At 48.2% G+C, this 20,710-nt stretch overlaps 1 protein-coding gene across 2 annotated transcripts in view; it reads left to right on the plus strand.

The window, feature by feature from the left end:
• The window catches only part of RNF19A (ring finger protein 19A, RBR E3 ubiquitin protein ligase), a 94,257-nt gene that overhangs the window by 32,255 nt on the left and 41,292 nt on the right, over positions 1–20,710 (plus strand). The window contains exon 1 of one of the 2 annotated variants that reach the window (XM_066578385.1): positions 20,389–20,537. The exons of the other annotated variant lie outside the window; for it this stretch is intronic. The gene's annotated coding sequence lies outside the window, so the exon portion shown is untranslated. Of the gene's footprint in view, positions 1–20,388; positions 20,538–20,710 lie in introns of those variants that run through there. 2 annotated transcript variants of the gene reach the window in all.

The following is a 20,710-nucleotide window of genomic DNA, read 5'->3' on the forward strand; positions in this document are numbered from 1 at the left end:
CGTTCCATCCAGCCCATAATTATAAACACTTCTATATACAGTTTATTAAAATAAGAGTTTCTGTCCCCAGATATTCCACCTCAGTAATTGCTCCAAGGAGGTTACGCACGCTGTCTTGGCTTCTCTGAAGTAACGTCGTCTCTCTTCCTATCACTTCATCATCTCTTCGGACGTCAGAGAAGACACAGCAACTTCAGAAGCAGCCGCTCAGCACACCAGCGATTCCTCCAAACACTTAGCAGGGGAGAAAGACGGAGCAGGTGGAATTACTGTGAGAGCTCCTGCTCACAGGCGGGTATTAGCTGCGGAATCCACGGCGGGCGTCCAAACTGCGCATCCGCAGCAAGTACCGCCCATAGCATGCTATGGGAAATTGATTCTTCCTTCACACTTACGGAAGCCAATTACGGCTTTTGCAATCGGAGGTAAAATCGCAGCATGCTCCATTTTTCCGCGGCTTTCAGGGTAAACGATTTGTATTGTCCTCCCACCGAGACCCTCAACGATCGGCTGCGATCTGGGAGTTCAGTGAAGAAATGTAGCGAAGAGCCTGTTTCTGCGGTTCCTATGTAGTCAATGGATGGCTGCTGACCGCTGGACTTCCAGCTCCCTCCCTGCTACATAAATCCAGCAGTTTGGAGTAATTACCACTTCGTTTGGAGTCACTCAAGTTATATTTATATAAAAAAAGAATAGCGGTCGGGATGGAAGACGATAAAAATAGCTGCAGTTTGTTTCCATGGAGTTTGTGCTTGGAAGTGGCAGGAAGCCGGTGTGATGATCACAAGCCTCTTGTGTGGGAACGGAGGGACGTGGTTAACGAGGCGTCTGTCGCATTCCACCAGAGATCGGGCTAGAAGCGGCCGACCATAGCACCGCGTAAAGGGGGTTTCCAAGTTGTACGGAGGGCAGGAACGTTTACAAACAAGTTGTATGTGCTGCTTCATTCCCTCGCTGGCCGTTGCCTGCAGCGGCGGTGTTCTGTATACATACGTGACCGCTGCGGACACGTGTGGATGTGAACATCACAATGTAAAGGCCAGCGGTGAAGAGCTGTGGGTTTATGGAGCTTTGAATATAATTTTTTACTCTTATTTTTAACTCTTTCCTGCCCTCTGTATGACTTGAAAAAACCCTTTTAAAGCTGATCTGTAGGCGTTACCAATATGGAGAGTCCTCCATGGTTCCCATCACGGATCGCGTTACAGCGGTGATGTGAATGCGGACGGGGTCTAAGCTTGGACTAGTTCTGTTGCGTCCCTGCAGTCCCCTGCACAATCTGATGGCCCGAGGGAGCTTGCCGTGCAAGGAAAACGTAGGCCGACGCAGCATTAAAGGGAACCTGTCCGCGGGGGCATGCTGCCTAAAACAAGGGCAGCATGGACCTGGTACAGACATGCCTACGTGGATAGGCTATTGTGCCGTTTCAAAATAAACGTTTTCAAGTTTGCCTCGGAACAGGGCGTGGAGTCGAGGGCGGGTTGCGCCGGGCTTTACCTGCCCGCAGTATGCTGACTGGCCGCTCAGTCCCTATACACAAGCAGGGAGAGAGCTGTCAGTGGCATGCTGCAGGCAGGGAGAGGCCGACTCAAACCGCCTCCGACTCGAAGATCAGTTCGGAGTCAGACTTTAAACCAGGTTTGATTCTGAAATGCCCCTTCTTTCCTTAAAATAATGATCCCCGGTGGCCCGGTCTGTGTGGTGGCTCTTGCAGCGTAGTAGAAATCATACAACTTTGGGTTTTCACTGCTGCTGAAAGTCACATTGGCTTGGGTACATTGTGCCACTCCGTGCCATATTGCTTGTGCCAGGGGCTCTTTATCACAAGTCATTGCGATAATGTTGTTTTCCTAACTTGAGCGAATTGCATGTTGGGCTTCAGTCACAGCTGCACTTTTTAAAACTTTTGACACGGCAGAGCAACAAGTTTTGATCAGTGGGAGTCCTGCTGTTGAGACCCCCACTGATCACTAAAATGAGGGGGCTGCGGCGCTCACCCAAGGCTGTGCTGCTTTGCCTGTCTTTGTTGCTTGTTGGCTCCTCTCAGCAGCTGAAGTTGGGCTCTTAGAGGCATATAGACATCTTCCATAGACCTCTATGCGTCTTGTCTTCAGCTGCTGAGAGGAGCAGATAGGCAGCGAAGAAAGCCGAAGGCTGCAGCGCCCTTGTTTCAATAATCGTTGGGGGTCTCGCCGGCAGGATCCCCACTGATCAAAACTTTGTCATTCTGACATGTCAAAACTTTGTAAAAAGTTCACTTACTTTTAAAGTGGGTGTCCTTACCAAATGAACTTATTCCCTATTCACAGGAATGGGGATAAGTATCTGATCTGACTGCTTGGATCCCCAAAATAATGAGAGAGGGTCTCAAAGGTCCCTGAATGAATGAAGCGGCGATCGAATGTATGCACTGCTCTTCCATTAATTTCAGTGGGAGATAGCGGAGCGCTTGAACTCGAATCTCTTCGATAGTCCTATTAAAATGAATGCAGAGGTGGTGTGCATGCTTGACTGCCACACAATTCATTTGAAGACCTTTAGGACCCCCATTCTCTGGACTGGTGGGTGTCCCATTGGTCGGACCCTCACCAATTTGTTACTCCTCTCCTATGGATGATGTATATCTTCATCTTGTGGGGCAAACGTTTATGGTGCTGACACGCATCCGGTGGCTGCCCAAATACTTCTGCCGGCATCTACTCTTCATCCACTCAAATGTGTACAGTTGGTTTGTGCTCTGAACAGGGTGAAGAGGGGGTGCCGCTGCCAGACAGCACTTCTCTTCCCTGAAAAAAAGGATGGGGCATTAAAATGCAGCTGCCCAATGCTAATCTGCCCCGGCATCTTCTGTATCCTATCATACAGATGGCGTGTTCGACAGTTGGCGGAGACGTAGCCGGGTTGGAGGAGTTTTCTCCTGTGTATGGGGACTTTGAGAAGGAGTCTCCTGAGATTGTGCAGTTATTCCGCTCCTGACTTATTTTCCTCCTTCTCTGGTTCCATTTCTCAATAGATTGGAATGCTTGGAGGAGCACCAAACTTCTCTGGAAACTTACTAAAACCGCCCTCTGCAAGGTATTTCTGTGCCTGCTTATAGGTATTTCTGTCTCATGAGCAGCTTTTTGGGTTCTAGTCAGTAATTATTGCCATCTCCCATGCACTGCCCGGCTTCACCCTTCGCAGGCGCGCCTGCGGCCTCGTCAGTGGGCATTTATTCGGCTTCATTGATTAGAACCGTATGGATGACGGTATCTGTTAGGTCATGACGTAGCCCCGTAGCAGGTAATGTTGGTGGTCCTGAGGGGATTAACAAGTTGCACATATCCCTCAGTGTTTCTATGTCTTGAGGTTACTATGGCCGGTGACACAAGATGTCAGGGAGGTGACGGTTATTTCTTTGTGGTTACGGTAGTTGTGATGAAATGTGGCTGCTTGCGAGTTCCTAACGTGAAAATACCCAGAATGTGGAAGTCCTAATGAAACTGTATGAAACTTAGAGCAACACTTCGGTTTTGGGACTGAAGTGGGTGCCGGGGCATGTTTTTTGCAGTTCTCTGTCATCCCTCCGATCCACCACTTCGATTTTCAACAGTTCAAGATGGCTGACCCAACCTTCAGACTACCTAATCTCCCAGAGTGCATTGGTCGTGTCCATGTGATCAGCATTATTCAATCAGAGCAGTGCACAGTGTGCATTGGGTAGTTAGAAATTTGCAGCAGCCATCTTGGATGGTGAAGAATCAGCGGATTGGAGAGATGCAGGTAATGTATCCCCTCCTCTTTCTAGTCCTGGGACAGATTTTTGTCCCGAATCGGGGGGTTCCGTTAACAGGCGAGCATGCATGTCCACGACTCTCCAATCAATCCTTGACAATTGGCTTGTGGTACAGATTTGAAACTCTGCAAACCCCTCTTATATCTACCCAGACGTTTTCTGCAGCATGGGAGTGCAGGTTTGTGAAATGCCAACCAAATTCTGTGCGAAAATTTGCAACACATCCAACACATGTAAAGTGAGCCCAGACCGCACTGGTGGCTACACATGTGGGGTCTATGGCACGGCTGAGTAGCACCTGGCATTGGGCAGTCGGCTGAGTAGCACCTGGCATTGGGCAGTCGGCTGAGTAGCACCTGGCATTGGGCAGTCGGCTGAGTAGCACCTGGCATTGGGCAGTCGGCTGAGTAGCACCTGGCATTGGGCAGTCGGCTGAGTAGCACCTGGCATTGGGCAGTCGGCTGAGTAGCACCTGGCATTGGGCAGTCGGCTGAGTAGCACCTGGCATTGGGCAGTCGGCTGAGTAGCACCTGGCATTGGGCAGTCGGCTGAGTAGCACCTGGCATTGGGCAGTCGGCTGAGTAGCACCTGGCATTGGGCAGTCGGCTGAGTAGCACCTGGCATTGGGCAGTCGGCTGAGTAGCACCTGGCATTGGGCAGTCGGCTGAGTAGCACCTGGCATTGGGCAGTCGGCTGAGTAGCACCTGGCATTGGGCAGTCGGCTGAGTAGCACCTGGCATTGGGCAGTCGGCTGAGTAGCACCTGGCATTGGGCAGTCGGCTGAGTAGCACCTGGCATTGGGCAGTCGGCTGAGTAGCACCTGGCATTGGGCAGTCGGCTGAGTAGCACCTGGCATTGGGCAGTCGGCTGAGTAGCACCTGGCATTGGGCAGTCGGCTGAGTAGCACCTGGCATGGGGCAGTCGGCTGAGTAGCACCTGGCATGGGGCAGTCGGCTGAGTAGCACCTGGCATGGGGCAGTCGGCTGAGTAGCACCTGGCATGGGGCAGTCGGCTGAGTAGCACCTGGCATGGGGCAGTCGGCTGAGTAGCACCTGGCATGGGGCAGTTTGTGTTGCTGTGTAGAGTACAAAGGACAATCTGATTATGGAGCGCTATCTCCCAGGACATGGTTCTTTGATACTTTTTACAGCGACCGCCGGTTTAACCCCGATGTCATGAACCTGCAGTGAGTGTGTGATATATATGTATGTATACACTCAACAAACAGCAACAGGCAATAAAGTAATTCTCACATAAAGTCCACATGGTAGTAGTGGGTATTCCTGGGAGGTTGGCCTTTCATGACTACGCTCAGTGCATGAGCTCACGTTTAATGAGTCCCTTCTGTGCATAGGGCCCGGCATGCACAGCATCCAGTTTGTGTGCATTATTTCAGCTCAGGTGGCTTTTATTGCCTTTATAATTTGTGCCCCTTGTAAGTTCTCCCTTCACAGCGGAGCTTCCAGCCAACAGGCTTTGTTAGAAGGAGGAGCCGTTCTCTTCCCAACTTTTTAATGTTGTTGTCCCAGTTCATCCCATTCCTAGTCCCCTTTCGTGTATGTAGAATGGCAGCCAGGTTCTCGGACTACCCTGTGTACAGAGTGCCGAGAGACACTACTGTCAGCTCTTGGGGCAAGAGACCTACAGGGAAGATAGTCAGTAGTCACAGACTCTGCACTGCCGCGGTGGAGCTGCAGGCTGGGTGAGCGTAATCCCTTTTTGTTGCTGCACGGCCGGCGGGCCACAGATAAAAAGGTGGTGGGATGGATTTGGCCCGCGGGCCTTGTTTAACGTGTGCTCTAGATGCATCATATATGAATGTTGCAGTAGTAGTAATCCATGCTGAGATGTGGCTTTCCCAAGTTGCATCTATAGGGTATGAGTGTATCTTGACGCCACCGGAAGCTAGGGGTTTGACAGGAGGAACGCCCCTCTCACACCCCTAGCTGCCGATTGGTTCAAGCATAGAAGGTCCTTAGTGTGCAATGTGGCTTGCAGCCTTCCTGTCCCCGGAGTTACATTGCTGTGTCCCCGGTCCCTTACAGCCTTCGTCCACCTCCCTCCCTAGTACGGTCTCCGCTCCCCTGCAACCTTCATCCCCCTTCCTTCCACAGCGCTGTCCTGCATTGCCCGTCCCCCTACCTTCCCGCATTTACATAGCTATATCCGCGCTCCTCTGCAAGCTCTGTCCCCCTCCATCCGCAGCTACTTTGTGTTGTCGCTCCCCTGCAGCCTCCCCATCCCCCTCCCTCCGGCACTCACTGTAAGAGCAGCGCTGGGCTGCTGCTGTCGCCGCCGCTCCCTCATTGTCCGCCCACTGTTACAGAGAGCAGGGAGGCCGCCGGTGAAGCTTCTCTTCCTCCGCCACTGGGCAGTGCAGGGAGGCCGCCGCAGAGTAGAATAAAACCGGTGTGCCAAGGGGTAAGCCGCTGGAGCACTGGTTATGCTCCTGTCACTTTGTACTGATTTCCAGGACCTGAGGGAGGTGTGGTTGGCCTGTTAAAGAGCCTGTATCTTGTCACCACCCACAGTTCCGGTGGCGACAAGATACACTAATACCCATATATAGTTGGTTAATTCTCTAAGATGGACCTGCATTATTCCATGTGTTAACATGTCACTAACTGGTGCATGAGCGTTTCTTGCATGTGGTTAGTGTTGATGGGACCTAAAGGGGTTGTCTTGAGATATTTGATAAAATGTGATAAAATAATGGCGTAATTTGTTTACATGGCTGCAGCAGTGATGTGCCTGGATGCCCATGTGACCACTGCAGCCAATCGCTGATCTCAGGAATATACTGCTTTTGTTTTATCACATGTCCGGATATATTTTTTTTTTTTTTAATAATCGAACCGCTTTGAATTCTGCATTAAAAAAGTTTTGCAGCGCTCCTAGAAAGGGGTGACATCTGCCGTATAATGAATGTGCTGCGGGTTTCTGGCGATGTGCTATCGGTCTTGTGACAGATTATGTGGTTCTTTCTTCCTTGCCCAGCCTTATCAGTCATAAGACCCGTTTGTATTGATGTGAAGGCGAGATACGTCCCCGGGCCGAGTGGATGAATTCTCCTCCCGCACATTATGGCCTAATAAGGCTGCTGAGGAGCGCAGTGTTTACTGGTGAGGAGCCTCCTAGATGCAGATGTTCCCAGCATAAACCTCACTATTGTGTTACTGCCACTGGAATGTGCCTGATAGTCAGGTTAGTAATTACCAGGAAGCCGGCCACCGCTAGAGAGGACCCTGCGGATACCGCTGGGTACGTCACGGCTGTTCACTGGGTCGCACGTTGCTTTATTTGCATCTCTAGAAGAGAAGCTGTCTATTGCCTGATCCATGCAGGGTGGTGGTTGTCCTCCTGCGATATGTGGTGCCGGCAGCTAGAGCTGCAGGCCGTGCGGATGTGATACGGGTGACATGGAAGCTCTAGTGCCCTGTTGTACCGCCTCTAGCTTGGATACAAGATGTGATACGGGTGACATGGAAGCTCTAGTGCCCTGTTGTACCACCTCTAGCTTGGATACACAATGTGATGCAGGCATGGAGGCTCTAGTGCCCTGTTGTACCGCCTCTAGCTTGGATACAAGATGTGATATGGGCAGGCATGAAGGCTCTAGTACCCTGTTATACTGCCTCTAGCTTGGATACAAGATGTGATACGGGCAGTCATGGGGGCTTTAGTACCCTGTTGTACCTCCTCTAGCTTGGATACAAGATGTGATACGGGCAGTCATGGGGGCTCTAGTACCCTGTTGTACCGCCTCTAGCTTGGATACAAGATGTGATACGGGTGGGCATGGAGGCTCTAGTACCCTGTTGTACCACCTCTAGCTTGGATACAAGATGTGATACAGGTGGGCATGGAGGCATTTGGGTTACGTATGGTGTTATCCTGTGGTATATCGGTCCACTTTCGCTGTAGTCACGCGCCCCTCTCAGACTCTGGTAACAGGTGAAATCTCTTCTCTGCGTCGTAGAGGTGTCTAGTGGTCAACAAGCTCCACACAAGCGGAAGAAGAGGTCACTACACACAAGGAGCCTCCGAGAGCCTTTTATAAGCCAAGGGTGGAACCACTTGTAGGACCTCAGGTGACAAGACCGTCCATCTAATCACCACAACTCTCATCATTATACCTGCCCAGAGGCTCCTGCACACTGACGATCGCGATATCGCGAATGTCAATAGAACTTTTGTAATGTTGAAAATGCATTGCACAAAAATCGCAAGTTTTTAACACTAGAAAGTTTTATTGACATTCACGTTAAACGCAGCGATATCGCATTCGCCGCTGTGCAGGAGCCCTAGATATAACTGCATGCCGGGCTTTGCAGAAAAATAACAATTTCTTCTAAATGCTGGATTACATGTGAGTATGTTCGGCTCCTGTAGTTGCAGCTCAGACTGCGTCATCGGTGGGACGGGGTCCCTTTAAGAAGCTTCTGCACATTTTCTATTTCAAGTTGCTATTGTTTGTGTCTAGGCAACCGAAGGGAAATATTTCAGCAAAAGTAGCTGCCTTACCACTTGCCTTCCGTGTTCTCGTTTAGCCTTTCTTAGGGCTCATTCAGAGGAACTAAAATAGTGCGTACTGCGCGCCAAAATAGGATATTCTGACTTTTTTTTCACAAGAAAAATTCGCACATTTGAAAAAGTTTGAATTCCCATTGTAAATTTAATGGGCCTTTTAACGCTGTGTATTACAAGCGCAAAAAATGTGTAATATGCAGGCTAAATACGCTCACAAGCCCTTAAGGCTTTGGCCAAAATTACACTGTGGCATTCAGGACAAGGCAATAGTAACCAAAGACAGAGACAACTAATGTAAGAATATCAGCACTTCAAAGTAATGATTGGACTTGGAAATAAAGTTGCATGAGGGCGATGATCACTTTTAGAGCTACTGTCTACAGTAGGGTCCAGCTTAGGAAACAGTAAGAAGCATCCTAAACCTCAGCAGGGCACATTCTAGCAGCTGATTGGCTGAATATTGTTTGCTGTTGACCGGTGTAGAGGTTGCGCCGGGTGAGCTGCAGTTAGTCCATTTTTGGCGTAGGGTTCTCTCCTCAGGGAAATACTGTTCTAGCCGGATCATGTAGTCCAGTGTACAGTGTTTCTGAACAATAACCGGAAGTGATACTGGATTTGGCAGGGGTAACTTGATGTCCCCAGTACAGGAGAGCTATAGACAAGTCTGAGCTATCACAGTGGGGTCGTCGGGGCGCTTCACTTACCCAGTATCTCCCCCATGCCAGGCAGCCGACATTAAAGACTTCCCAAATTTTCTAGGCTTTCTTAAACAGAATGTCATCAGAAATTAACCAAGGCGCCGTTCGCACGGGCAGATCCCTGTGTGTTTTTTTTTTTTTTTTTAACGGACTGAACACACACGGGTCCATTTAAGTAAGTGGAGTTCACACATTTGTTAACTGAACCAATGGTCCGCATTTAAAAAACAAAACGCAGCCTGTTCTTCTCTGGTCCATAATTGCGGACTAGAATCCGCTGTGGGAGCGTAAAACAAAAATAAACAAATAAACAAACTCCTAAAGCTCCTTCACACTGGTGATTGAGGAAATCGCCTCCTTGTTCCTGCGAGTTTTTGAGCATCAGCAACGCTTTTTCCTAAGCATAATCTCGCAGCGCTGCCGCCCGCGATTTTCTCGCATAAAAGTCAATGGGAGTTTCTAATGTTAAAAATCGTATTGCACGAAAATCACAAGTTTGTGCAATCAAAAGGAGGCGCTGCGGGGAAACTTGGGAGACGAAAAAATGGTAAGACAGGGCATGCTGCGATGTTTAATTAATTATTTTTTTTTTTTTAATACCACATCGCGTGAGTGAAGTCATTGCAAATGGGAATGAAACTATTGAAAATCATTGGATTCAGAATTTACATTTTTACTCTCACATTGCTCAATTAAAAAACGTGCAATTTTCTCGCGAGTGTGAAGGCAGCCTTAGGGGACATCGAAAACAATGTTGTCGGTCGGGCTGCCTTGTTTTGTTTTTTTTTCTTTTTTTTGTTTTGACACAGACATAAAAAGAAGCGCACATGTGCAACAAAAGCGCGTGCGACATGCATACACACGCAAGTGAAATCGGACCGCTTTTCACAAACCGAAATTGCATGTGTCAATGAGCCCTTCTATAACTGAAGCTTTTATGCTGAAGGGGTGTTCTGCCGCACATACTACTTCATTACCCCAGTCCTCTCTCTGACATGCAAAAATAGTTGTCATATACAGTTAAGCCCCATTTACATACACAGATGATCGCTCAAAATTCGTCAGAAACTGTTTTGAGCGATAATTTTGCATTAGCTACTAATGGGCTAATTAGCCTATTAGTAGCTCACTAGCTTCATTTGCATGGCTTTAGAGAACAGAGGGTGGTCTGTTCTCTAAATACATCTGCTTTGTTCTGCCGCGGGCTGGCGTTTGCATACAATGCTATCAGCACTGCCCGCAGAGAACACAGCATGCCGTCCCTGTTATCAGGGACAAGGATTTCATGCTGACTTGAAGTCAACGATGAAAGAAGAGTGCACGGTAAGTGCACGATGGGCGCGCATTGACACGCAGCGGCTATCACTCAAAAAGCAGTCGTTTGGACGAATTTTGAGCGATAATCATTCTCTGTAAATCGGCCTTTAGATTTGTTCTGCACTTCCCTTTTTCCATCCCGCCACGATGAAATGAACTGGGGTCCGATGCGCCCCAGATGGAAGACTTTGGTCGCACATGTTCTCCCTTCCAGGTGGATCTCCAGTAGTTGCATTGAAGTGAATGGAGCCGCAGTGCCTTCATTCCCGAATGCAACGGGTCCCAATGATCAGACCTGTCAATCAGCAATACTCTTCTATCCTCCTAATGGGGGATCATTTGGTTTTGTGGACCAACCCCTGTAAGTGTGACGGAGATTAGAAAATGTGGCAACTTTCTACTCCTCTGTGATGGTCTGGAGCTCAGCGCAGCCCATGGGCAAAAGTGGCACTATTTTTAAAAGAAATCAGCAGGGTTTTTTTTTATTTATTTTTTTTGCTTAGCTACTTTAAGAAATCAGACAGAATCTAAGAAGAGAAATGTACATTTACTGAACAGGAGCATTAATTAGGAAAGGACTTCTAAAAAGGCAACAATGAAGTCAGTAATATTTCAGAATCGCCTCTGCTTTCTAACACTATGAAGTCCTTACTGAAAGCATTTAGGTTTTTATGTAGAGATTTCTTTTCCCCACTTTGCTCCTTTATATATCCGACTAGCATGGGTTCGGTGCTTGGGGTCGGGCTATGTCTCGCCAACCATGTGATTAGTTGTGTGCCGTGCCTTATTACCAGTCATGTGGTTATCAGGGATGTTCTCACACCCGGACAAGACAAGGAATGCTTCTGGTTTTCACCACAAATACTTAGAATTCCCCCTTCCCGGTAGCAATGGAGGATGAGGATGTTCCCAATGAGTGTATACAGCAGAAAGATGCAGCCAGATCCATACTGGCCCGCAGGACTACTTCTGTGTGTGCATGTGGTTGGGAATGAAGAATTTGTGTCTGATTACATTCTATTACATTGTATCCTTAGTAGTGATGTTTAGAACTCTTGTAATCCGGAGTTCTGTTAGGCTGCTTTCACATCTGCGCTCCGTTTGGAGGTTACACCGCAGATCCGGCGCAAAATACTGCAGGACTGTGTTTTTCTGCAGCATGTGGATGATTTGTCCTCGAATCCTCATTAACCTGTAAAATGCTGCAGGTTTTTGGCTCCATACATGTAGATTTTATTTACAGCTTTCCAAAATGCGGTGGCTATTTTGAAGTAGGACTGTCTGCAGAAAATGACAACGTTTACAGTACAAACAGTGATTTCAGATTTCGAGAAATCCCATCCACAAGCTCTGAGGAACGCCTGCTGCGCACGTTGATCTGCGGTGGGGATCTTAAATCTGCGGCGTATCCCTTTATGATGCACATTTTCAGCACAGATTTCACCTTTTCAAAAACCGGAGTAAAATGGACCGCCAAATCTGCATCAGCATCCATGGATCCTTAAAGGGAGCCTGTCACCACCTATAAGCACCATAAACTAAATTATGGTACTCATAGAGCAGGTCCTGAGGGGTCCGGGATGTAGTTGATAGTCTTACCTGGTTTCCCGTTCCTGTGGTGTCACCTGTAAAAGACTACAGCGGAGTGGCGTCCTCTCTGCGCGTCCTTGCACACAACCTGCAGAGAGGAGTCCCTACGCAACGACTTTCACGGGTGACCGCGCAGGAGCTGCGGCCAGGTAAGTATAAACAGTACATCCCTGGACATCTGGTGCCCATAAGGGGGTGACGGGTTCCCTTTAACCCATCGACTCTTGGTCCTGTGCAAGTTGTAGAATAGTATGTGGCAGCAACCAGCGCCTTGATTGCACACTGGTAGGATCCTTGGTGCCGTAGATGGGGAGTTGGTAGCTAGGACTGGGTTGTATATTTTTGGTAGGTGCGTACTACATTTTTAGTGCTGTGCATACACTTGGAATGGTCCTTAGAAATGGCAGTAGGGACTCACAAAGAGTCGTCTTATGTCTTTGTGTGATGAGCGTTAAAGCTGCTTCCTGCTTTTACCTGTTTGGTTTGCAGGCAGACAGATGTCTATTAACGGTTCCCGAGCGCTCTTGCCCCTTCCGCAGTTCTCTCCCTTAGTGGCGCTCTCGGCTGGCGCTGCCATCGCCCAATGACTTCCTCTCCTGGTAATTACAAGGATTAGAAGAAGAAAAAAGCATTTTTCGCCTGTTTGCTGAGGGTTTTGCACATTCAGTAATGTACCCTGACGGTGTGCAGTGAAATCTCATTAGTGTGAAATAATAGCCGGCCATTCTCACAACTGATTAGTATTGTTATGGGAACATTTTTCTAAACAGCTGTTCCGTGTACTTATTAGGAACGTAAACCCAGCCGCAGGCACCCTGCCGACTGCCATTGTTCTGCTACAAATCCCATGGACCACCCCGCAGAACCGGGGCCCTCGCTGCAGCTCCCTGCCAGAAAATGGCCTGTAATTGTCTGTTCAGCCGCAGCGCTGATAACGTTCCTAATGTGTCACTTAGTGTCTATCATCCAGCGGCTCTGCGGCGGGGTGTCTAGGAAGCATTATGTACTTAGGTGTGGACGGCTTGACTCCTGTTGATCTATTATGGCGCGCTGTCATAGTAACCAGGCCATATTTATGGAAGGCTGTGGTTGTCAGAGAGACGTATCCGCCCTGGGGTGGTGTATATATAGATATATATATAATATAGGTATGATTGGAATCCCCAGCCTTCAGTCCTCCTTGTGCATCACACAGATTAAAGAAATTATTTTGTATCCTCTTCAAATCAGTTTGAGGTCTGCGTGAATGCAAATACACGTTACCTCCGTGCTGTCATGGACGCCGTCACATTATGAATAATACATAAACTTTAAAAAATGATCGGTTGTGCGTCATCTGAGTTTTTTTATATTCCCTGGTCACCTTCCGGACCTGAAACCCACTGGTCCGATCTCCTCCGGCACTTGACAATATTAACTATATGAATATATCCGGGGAATGACCCTGTAGCTGGTAGACCGGCGGGCAGCGTTCTCTATCACTTTACGCCCCTCTGCACCCCTTCTTATCAGCATCTCCCAATCTGGGCAGCGTGCACCACTTGTGCTATTACATAGAATCTGCCCTAGATGCGCTCCAGATGGATTGGTCACTAAAGGGGTTTCCCCACAACTTAAAATTGATACAGAACCCCTCTGTCCTCCTTGGTTGCTGCTGACTAGGACATGTGACTGCTGGAGCCAATCACTGAAGGTCACTGCTGTAATCTGTGATTGGCTGCAGCAGTCACATGTTCTGGTCTGCAGCAGCCAGAAAGGACAGAGGGGCTGTGAAGCAATTCTGTAGTGTGAAAACCCCTTCAACATCTTGTTTCCTGTATACTGCGCTGCTCCTCCTGCCCCGCTGTCCCATGCATTCTTCTCACAGTAGGTAAAGTCTTTGCATGCCCAATAACCGAGCAAGAATGTTTGTTAGAACACTCATTTGCCTAATCATTGGGTTCTAAGAACGTGCTGCTAATTGTTCGTCATGTGATCACATGATTCACGCAGCACATCTCCCGGTATGAATGGGGGATGTGCTGCTAACAGCAGTGAGACAAGATGATCCTTTATCCCCTTGTGCACCCTGAATAGGTAGACGAACGAGCGCGATCCCCCTGATTGGCGCTGCTTATGTGGCTCAGGGTGAATTGTATGACTTGATTTTTTTTTTAGGGTGCGCACACACATTCAGGGTATTTTTTATGCTGAATCTAAGAATCAGGTAAGAATCTTGAAAGGGACTGAGAATCAAGGATGAGAACAACTTCTTTTTTTTTTTTTTATCTATGCAGTGCTTTCTGGGAAATTTCCCAGAAAGCATTGCATCTACAAAAAGCCTGCTTAAAGGGGTTGTCCCGAGGCAGCAAGTGGGTCTATACACTTCTGCATGGCCATAATAATGCACTTTGTAATGTACATTGTGCATTAATTATGAGCCATGCAGAAGTTATAAAAAGTTTTATACTTACCTGCTCCGTTGCTAGCGTCCTCGTCTCCATGGTGCCGACTAATTTTCGGCCTCCGATGGCCAAATTAGCCGCGCTTGCGCAGTCCGGGTCTTCTGCAGTCTTCTATGGGGCTCCGTGTAGCTCCGTGTAGCTCCGCCCCGTCACGTGCCGATTCCAGCCAATCAGGAGGCTGGAATCGGCAATGGACCGCACAGAAGAGCTGCGGTCCACGGAGGAAGAGGCCATCTTCAGCGGTGAGTAGAGAAGTCACCGGAGCGCGGGGATTAAGGTAAGCGCTCCGGTGAGCTTTCTTTACCTCCCTGCATCGGGGTTGTCTCGCGCCGAACGGGGGGGGGGGTTGAAAAAAAAAAAAAACCCGTTTCGGCGCGGGACAACCCCTTTAAAGCTTCTTGACAGTCTCCATAAGGAGAAGCCGTCCCCCTTCCCTTCTACAATTGATGATTTATTAGATGGGTGAAGGTTTTCTTTCGTGATGGAAATGAGAACTGTTTATTTTTCTTTCACCGATCCCGGTGCTGTTATTTAATCGTAATCTGACGAGATCGATACACAAATACCTTCTGTTTACGTGGATAACATTCGCTTGTAAACAAGTAACCAATGAAACGTCAAGGGATTGTCCAGGATTGCAGAAACATCGCCATGCCAGTCCGCAGGCCACGTCTGGTATTGCAGCTCTGCTCCACTGAAGTGAATGGCGCTGCGCTGTCATACCTGTGGAGAGACGTGGCGCGTGTTTGCTAGGTCAGGACATCCCCTTTAACTGTAGCGTTCCGGTGTTTGTCTAGGTCAGGACATCCCCTTTAACTGTAGCGTTCCGGTGTTTGTCTAGGTCAGGACATCCCCTTTAACTGTAGCGTTCCGGTGTTTGTCTAGGTCAGGACGTCCCCTTTAACTGTAGCGTTCCGGTGTTTGTCTAGGTCAGGACATCCCCTTTAACTGTAGCGTTACAGGTGTTTGGCTAGGTCAGGACATCCCCTTTAACTGTAGCATTCCCTGTGTTTGTCTAGGTCAGGACATCCCCTTTAACTATAGCGTTCCGGTGTTTGTCTAGGTCGGGACATCCCCTTTAACTGTAGCGTTCCGGTGTTTGTCTAGGTCGGGACATCCCCTTTAACTGTAGCGTTCCGGTGTTTGTCTAGGTCGGGACATCCCCTTTAACTGTAGCGTTCCGGTGTTTGTCTAGGTCGGGACATCCCCTTTAACTGTAGCGTTCCGGTGTTTGTCTAGGTCGGGACATCCCCTTTAACTGTAGCGTTCCTGTGTTTCTTTGATACGCTCTAGCCATACAAGGAGGAACAGTGTGACGACTGGGGACATATATATAGATTTGGGTGGGACGGGGGGCCGTCCTGTAAACCATTGTAACAAAGCGGTCAGTGGGACTATATAAAGAATGGCTAATCTGACGCGGGAGGTCCGCAGCGCTGGGGGCTTATATTTAGGATTTACACTGGGGGTGTAGAAGAAAATCCTCCTAACAACGTAGCCGACAGTTCGTCCTGGCTGGGATGGGACAAATACCAGTTATTAATACCGCCGCCGCACATATCCTTCCATGATGGCATCATACTGCTGGGCCGGCTCGTAGATGGCTGCTTCACAGACTCCTCTCTGCAGAGTATCGCACCGGTTATATATCTATAGCCAGGCGCTGCATATACAGTGTACCCCCTGGTTGGTATTTGGTGTGACAGCGGTACACTATAGCATGCCTAGAGCTGAAGCGTGCCGTGTATCGCACGATGATACGTTGTGACCCCGTACAGGAGGGGTACACTGCCCTAAAGGGGGTTTATTTTAGATTTTTGTCCCTTTTTTTGTTTTTTTTCTTGCGTGCAAAAAGAGAGATCGTCAGTTGTCTTCTAGGATTACTTTGCTGTAATCAATGATCGGTGGAAAACGGAGAGTCCATGGGTGTCAGAACGTCATCCGTACGAGCGCTGATGGATTGCGTTCTTCTTTTGTATGTTTTGTGCATCCATTGATCTGATTGGGCGACCGACATCTGGGAAATCGGACCAGAATAGGACACGCTGTGGTTTTAATTGGCTGGAAATAACGGTTACCATAAGCTTTGGGCTACATGGCGACTTGGGCAGCGGCGGACGTCTCGTGACCGAAGTCCCCTGTGTAGCCCTACCATGGACGTGAATGCAGTGGTGGTCCCAGTAAGCGGGCTGGACGGCCCCGTGGCCTGTAATGGGGTCCGTGTGCAGTCAGCTGCCAATGTACAGCACAGAGACATGATGATCGCTTGTGTGAATAAGCCCCGTCATCCCGCTGTCAGTAGATGTCCCCGTGTTGTCTGGGGTTTTTTTTTCTTCTTTTGATCCATTTTTTGCAGACTTGACACAGATATGGGGCCAACAATGAGACTAGCGTAATTTAATAACGTATTGTGTGCGCAGAACATGCAGTGACTAGTCAATGACCGGACATTGATTTCCATTGATCCAGTCACATTTTGCACTTTTATACATTGTATAAAATACAAACGTAAAAAAGAATGGCGCTCGTTCTATTTTTCCGCAAATGTGCAATAGAGCCCTATTTTCTAGAGGTGTTTACAAAATGCGGCACATGCGCAATTACATCGCATGTGTGTGGTGTTTATATGCAACGCCGCTAAGTGACAGAGCTGCGAAAAATGATGGCGGTACATTGCGTTATACATGCAGGGGTTTACAGCGTATGTGTCAGAAGTCATTGCTACAAGGCTTGGATAAAGTGTCTCACTTGCAGGATTGCTGCCTTCCGAAAGGTGGCGCTGCAGAGGTAATGTTCCATCTTCCTTATTTCCCAGAGCTCATACTATAGTAATGGAGGCACAGGGAGACTCCCTCCCCAGAAGGACTTGTACTTCTGCATATCAGACACTAGAGGGCACCCGACCTGAGAACAGCACTCCCTCATTCCCTGGAAGTCTGCAGATCTGTCCATTGTGGCTGTCCCCATATCCTACAGGTTACATATTGGCTATGTGACACGGCTATGATATCAGTTCTCTACATGTAGTCTGTAGAAGGTTTATCAGATCTGCGTTGGCTGGCGAGGACGGGGCTGTGGTTGGCAGATCTTCCTCCTCTGTCTGCCTCCCATTGTGATGTGCTGCTGCCTGACCTGATACTTTTCTCTCTAGTCTAATCCCCGAGGTCTCCTGTAGTTGTCTGTAATTCCCCGGCTAGTAACAATGCCAGGATTATTCCTCCGTGGCTCGTGGAGTCGCTGCACTTCCTGTTGCTCTCTAAGTGCCTGTGAATCCATAGGGTGTCCTGTAGTGGTGAGACAAACCAGTTCCTCCGCTCCCTCCGGCATTTAGATATCAGGTTTTTTTCTTCTTCTCCCTTTTGTGAATGTGATCGCTGCTTTCATCATAGATGTCAGCGACCAAAATGATTTCCACGGCCCCCTGCGTAATCTGCTGCCAGCCTCTTCTTTCCAGGCCACGAGGGGCAACCAGACCACGTCTGTTCTTAGACTTGTATGCATGTAGAAGGGGGCTGGCCATTGTAAATGTCACTTGTGGTGCCGGCTGGGAAGCATCACTGTCATAAGACGCTATTGGCATAAATGTAACCCTCAGAGGAGCTTTATGGTGGAGTTATAATACACGCTGCACCTATGACTAGATAAATGGGTGAACACTTATACTATCCTGCGAAAAGTTATTGGACACATGAGCAAGAATCGAAAGTAATATTTATTTACATACGTTAATGCTTAGAGGGGTCTGATTTGGCCCTAATAATTTTGAATACTCTCCGTGGCATACTTTTTACTAACTTCTGATACACTTCAATTGGTATTTCCCTCCATTCATCCTGCAAATGTCTGGCAAGTTCTCTCAAAGAAGATGGGTGGTATTTATATTTCCTGATGCAGTTGGTCCCAAAGATGTTCATTAGGGTGCAAGTTGCATTTCAGTCCAATTGTGGAACATCCATATCCTCAAACCAATGTAAACCACGACGGATGTGTGACAGGGTCCATTGTCTAGTTGGGAAGTATTGCGGGTAGGGGCTGGGGAGGGTCGGGGGAGGGGAAGACTGCTGCCTAGTCCCAGTGCTGGATTTCTTGATACTTTTATTTTTGCTTGCATAGTTGAAAGAAAGGGGTGAAGGAATGGATGTAACAGTTTTATCTCTGAGGACCTTTCACGCAGTTGTAATATGACTGCATTTAAGGGTCCTGTTACCCAGGACAGCAGCTGCAGTGGTTATAGCGCCTGGGCTTTCACACAGGAGGGATAATAGTTCAGTGAAGGGAGGTGGAGCAGGCTGGATATCACTTCACAGTGAACAGGCAGTCCTTCATAGATGACTGACTGCCTTTTTACACATGCCAATCATCATTTGATTTTTATGCCTTTTATAAACTGGATGACCAACGATAAGTGAACGAACTATCATTCGCCATTCAGTCGCTGGCATCATTTACATTGAACAATTATTAAGTTTTGCACAATCCAGCGTTGAACTGAATAAGCGTTCATGTAATAATAGGGCCTTAGTGAACCCCATGTTCATCTAACGTCAGGCTTGCACACGAGAGATCTGGATGTGCTGCCATATGGTGGCCTTGGATAACTGACCCACCGCAGACCACCTTTACTTGCGGAAAATTACCCCTTGCTCTTTCAAGTCGACAGTATATTGTATGGAATAAAGTCTTCTTGCCTCCAGGCAGTTTCTGGCAGGTCATCCTGACTGCGCACCCTTGTGCAACTGCCTGATGTAACTTCCTTTCAAGTTATTGGAACTGGTTTTAGTCATTTATCTCCTGTACGGTCCCGGTGACGTCTGCCTCCTGCTTAGTTTCTTCCACTTTTCTTTTCCTCGCATCAGGAGTACTTTCTAAAAACAAATGGCGCAGGAAAATCTGGTGGTGGGACGTTGGGGCTTTTCTGAAAAATAAATGAACCTTGAAAAAGCGCTGCATGTCCTATTTTTGTGGGATTGGTGTTCGAGAATCTTCCATTATTTTCTATGGGAGTGTGTAAAAAAAACTAAATTGCAATTGAATGCCATGCGATTTGCATGCGAGTGTGATGCGTTTGTTACTATGGGGGCCAGATTACAAAAAAAAACATGCAGCCCAGTAAAAGATGCGCATAAAGAACAGATGTGAAACGGATGCAAGTCGCAGGTCAAAAATCACAAACGCATCAAACCTATACAAATTGCATGGGAAACTGTCAGTTTTTCATTGAACACCAGAAATGCTCACCGTTGGGAATAAATACCGTATATATACGCAACATCGCTAAGTGTCAAAATGGGACATTTAAAAAAAGAAACCAGAAAAACACTGCAGGACTGTGTGTGAGATACACTGTCATGCATAGCGTAAAATCGCTGCCATAGGTGGCGATGCGCAGGTCCGCACTGCGCTATATATGCAGCGTTGAACTACGCGATCATGTGACTCTGCCCTAAGGCCTGACGGGGATCATAGATACTCAGATTAATCCGCTTGATCTAATAGTGTGTTTAGGCCAGGATTACACTGTGATGTAGGCTGCGACGGGACGAGAAGCCCTGCGACTTCGCACGGTTGGAGGCAGCCTACAGCTCGCACTGCGACCCCATTCGCTTCTGCGCAGTTGCGGGGGTGCACAGCCGTCCTTCGCTGTGACTTATGGCAGCAGTAGTCATTTCTAGGCAATTAAAGTCATTTTTTGCTGCAAGAATTTCTCGTGAACGGCAATCCAGATGTTACATCGCCACGCTTCTCAGTAAACGGCGATGATTTTCCATTGGAAACCCCCGTGGCAGGATACCTGGCGGCCCCATATCTGCCGTCATGTGGTCGGGATTATATGCTTATGATGTAATGGTTTCACTATGAGGACATGCGTTCCCCAACGTCTTGAGGTTTCTTGTGTTTCTACTCTGAGACGGTCCAGCCTTTTCTCTGATAAAGGTCATTGTGGGGCTTTGTTGTCTCGGGAAGTAATGATTAACGTGGATGGTGGCCGCCCACAGAGCCCTGGATGGGCTCGGCTGTCATTTCCTGTGCTGGAGCTCTGCTTCCTCTATCAGACCCATGAGCGTTCATGTGAGCAATGTCACTGTGACTAGTTGGGAAGGAGTGATGTGTGTAATGCTGAGGAGTGGCCTTTAGTGCTGCGTCTGCTGCGGGCCGAGGATCACGGCGCTTCCCTCCATTGCTGTAAGTAACAAGCTCGCCAGCAAACTTCTTCTCCAGTTACAGTATAACTATTGTGGAGCGTTGTGTTACGTGAGCTGCCGCCATACAGCCGGGCTTGTGTGTTACTGCAGTTCTTGCCGGAAGGAGGGGATTCAAGGGATTTGTTTTGTAACTTTACAGTCCCTTTGTAACAA

This window comes from Eleutherodactylus coqui, chromosome 9 (assembly GCF_035609145.1).
Source record: "Eleutherodactylus coqui strain aEleCoq1 chromosome 9, aEleCoq1.hap1, whole genome shotgun sequence".
Taxonomy (NCBI): Eukaryota; Metazoa; Chordata; class Amphibia; order Anura; family Eleutherodactylidae; genus Eleutherodactylus; species Eleutherodactylus coqui.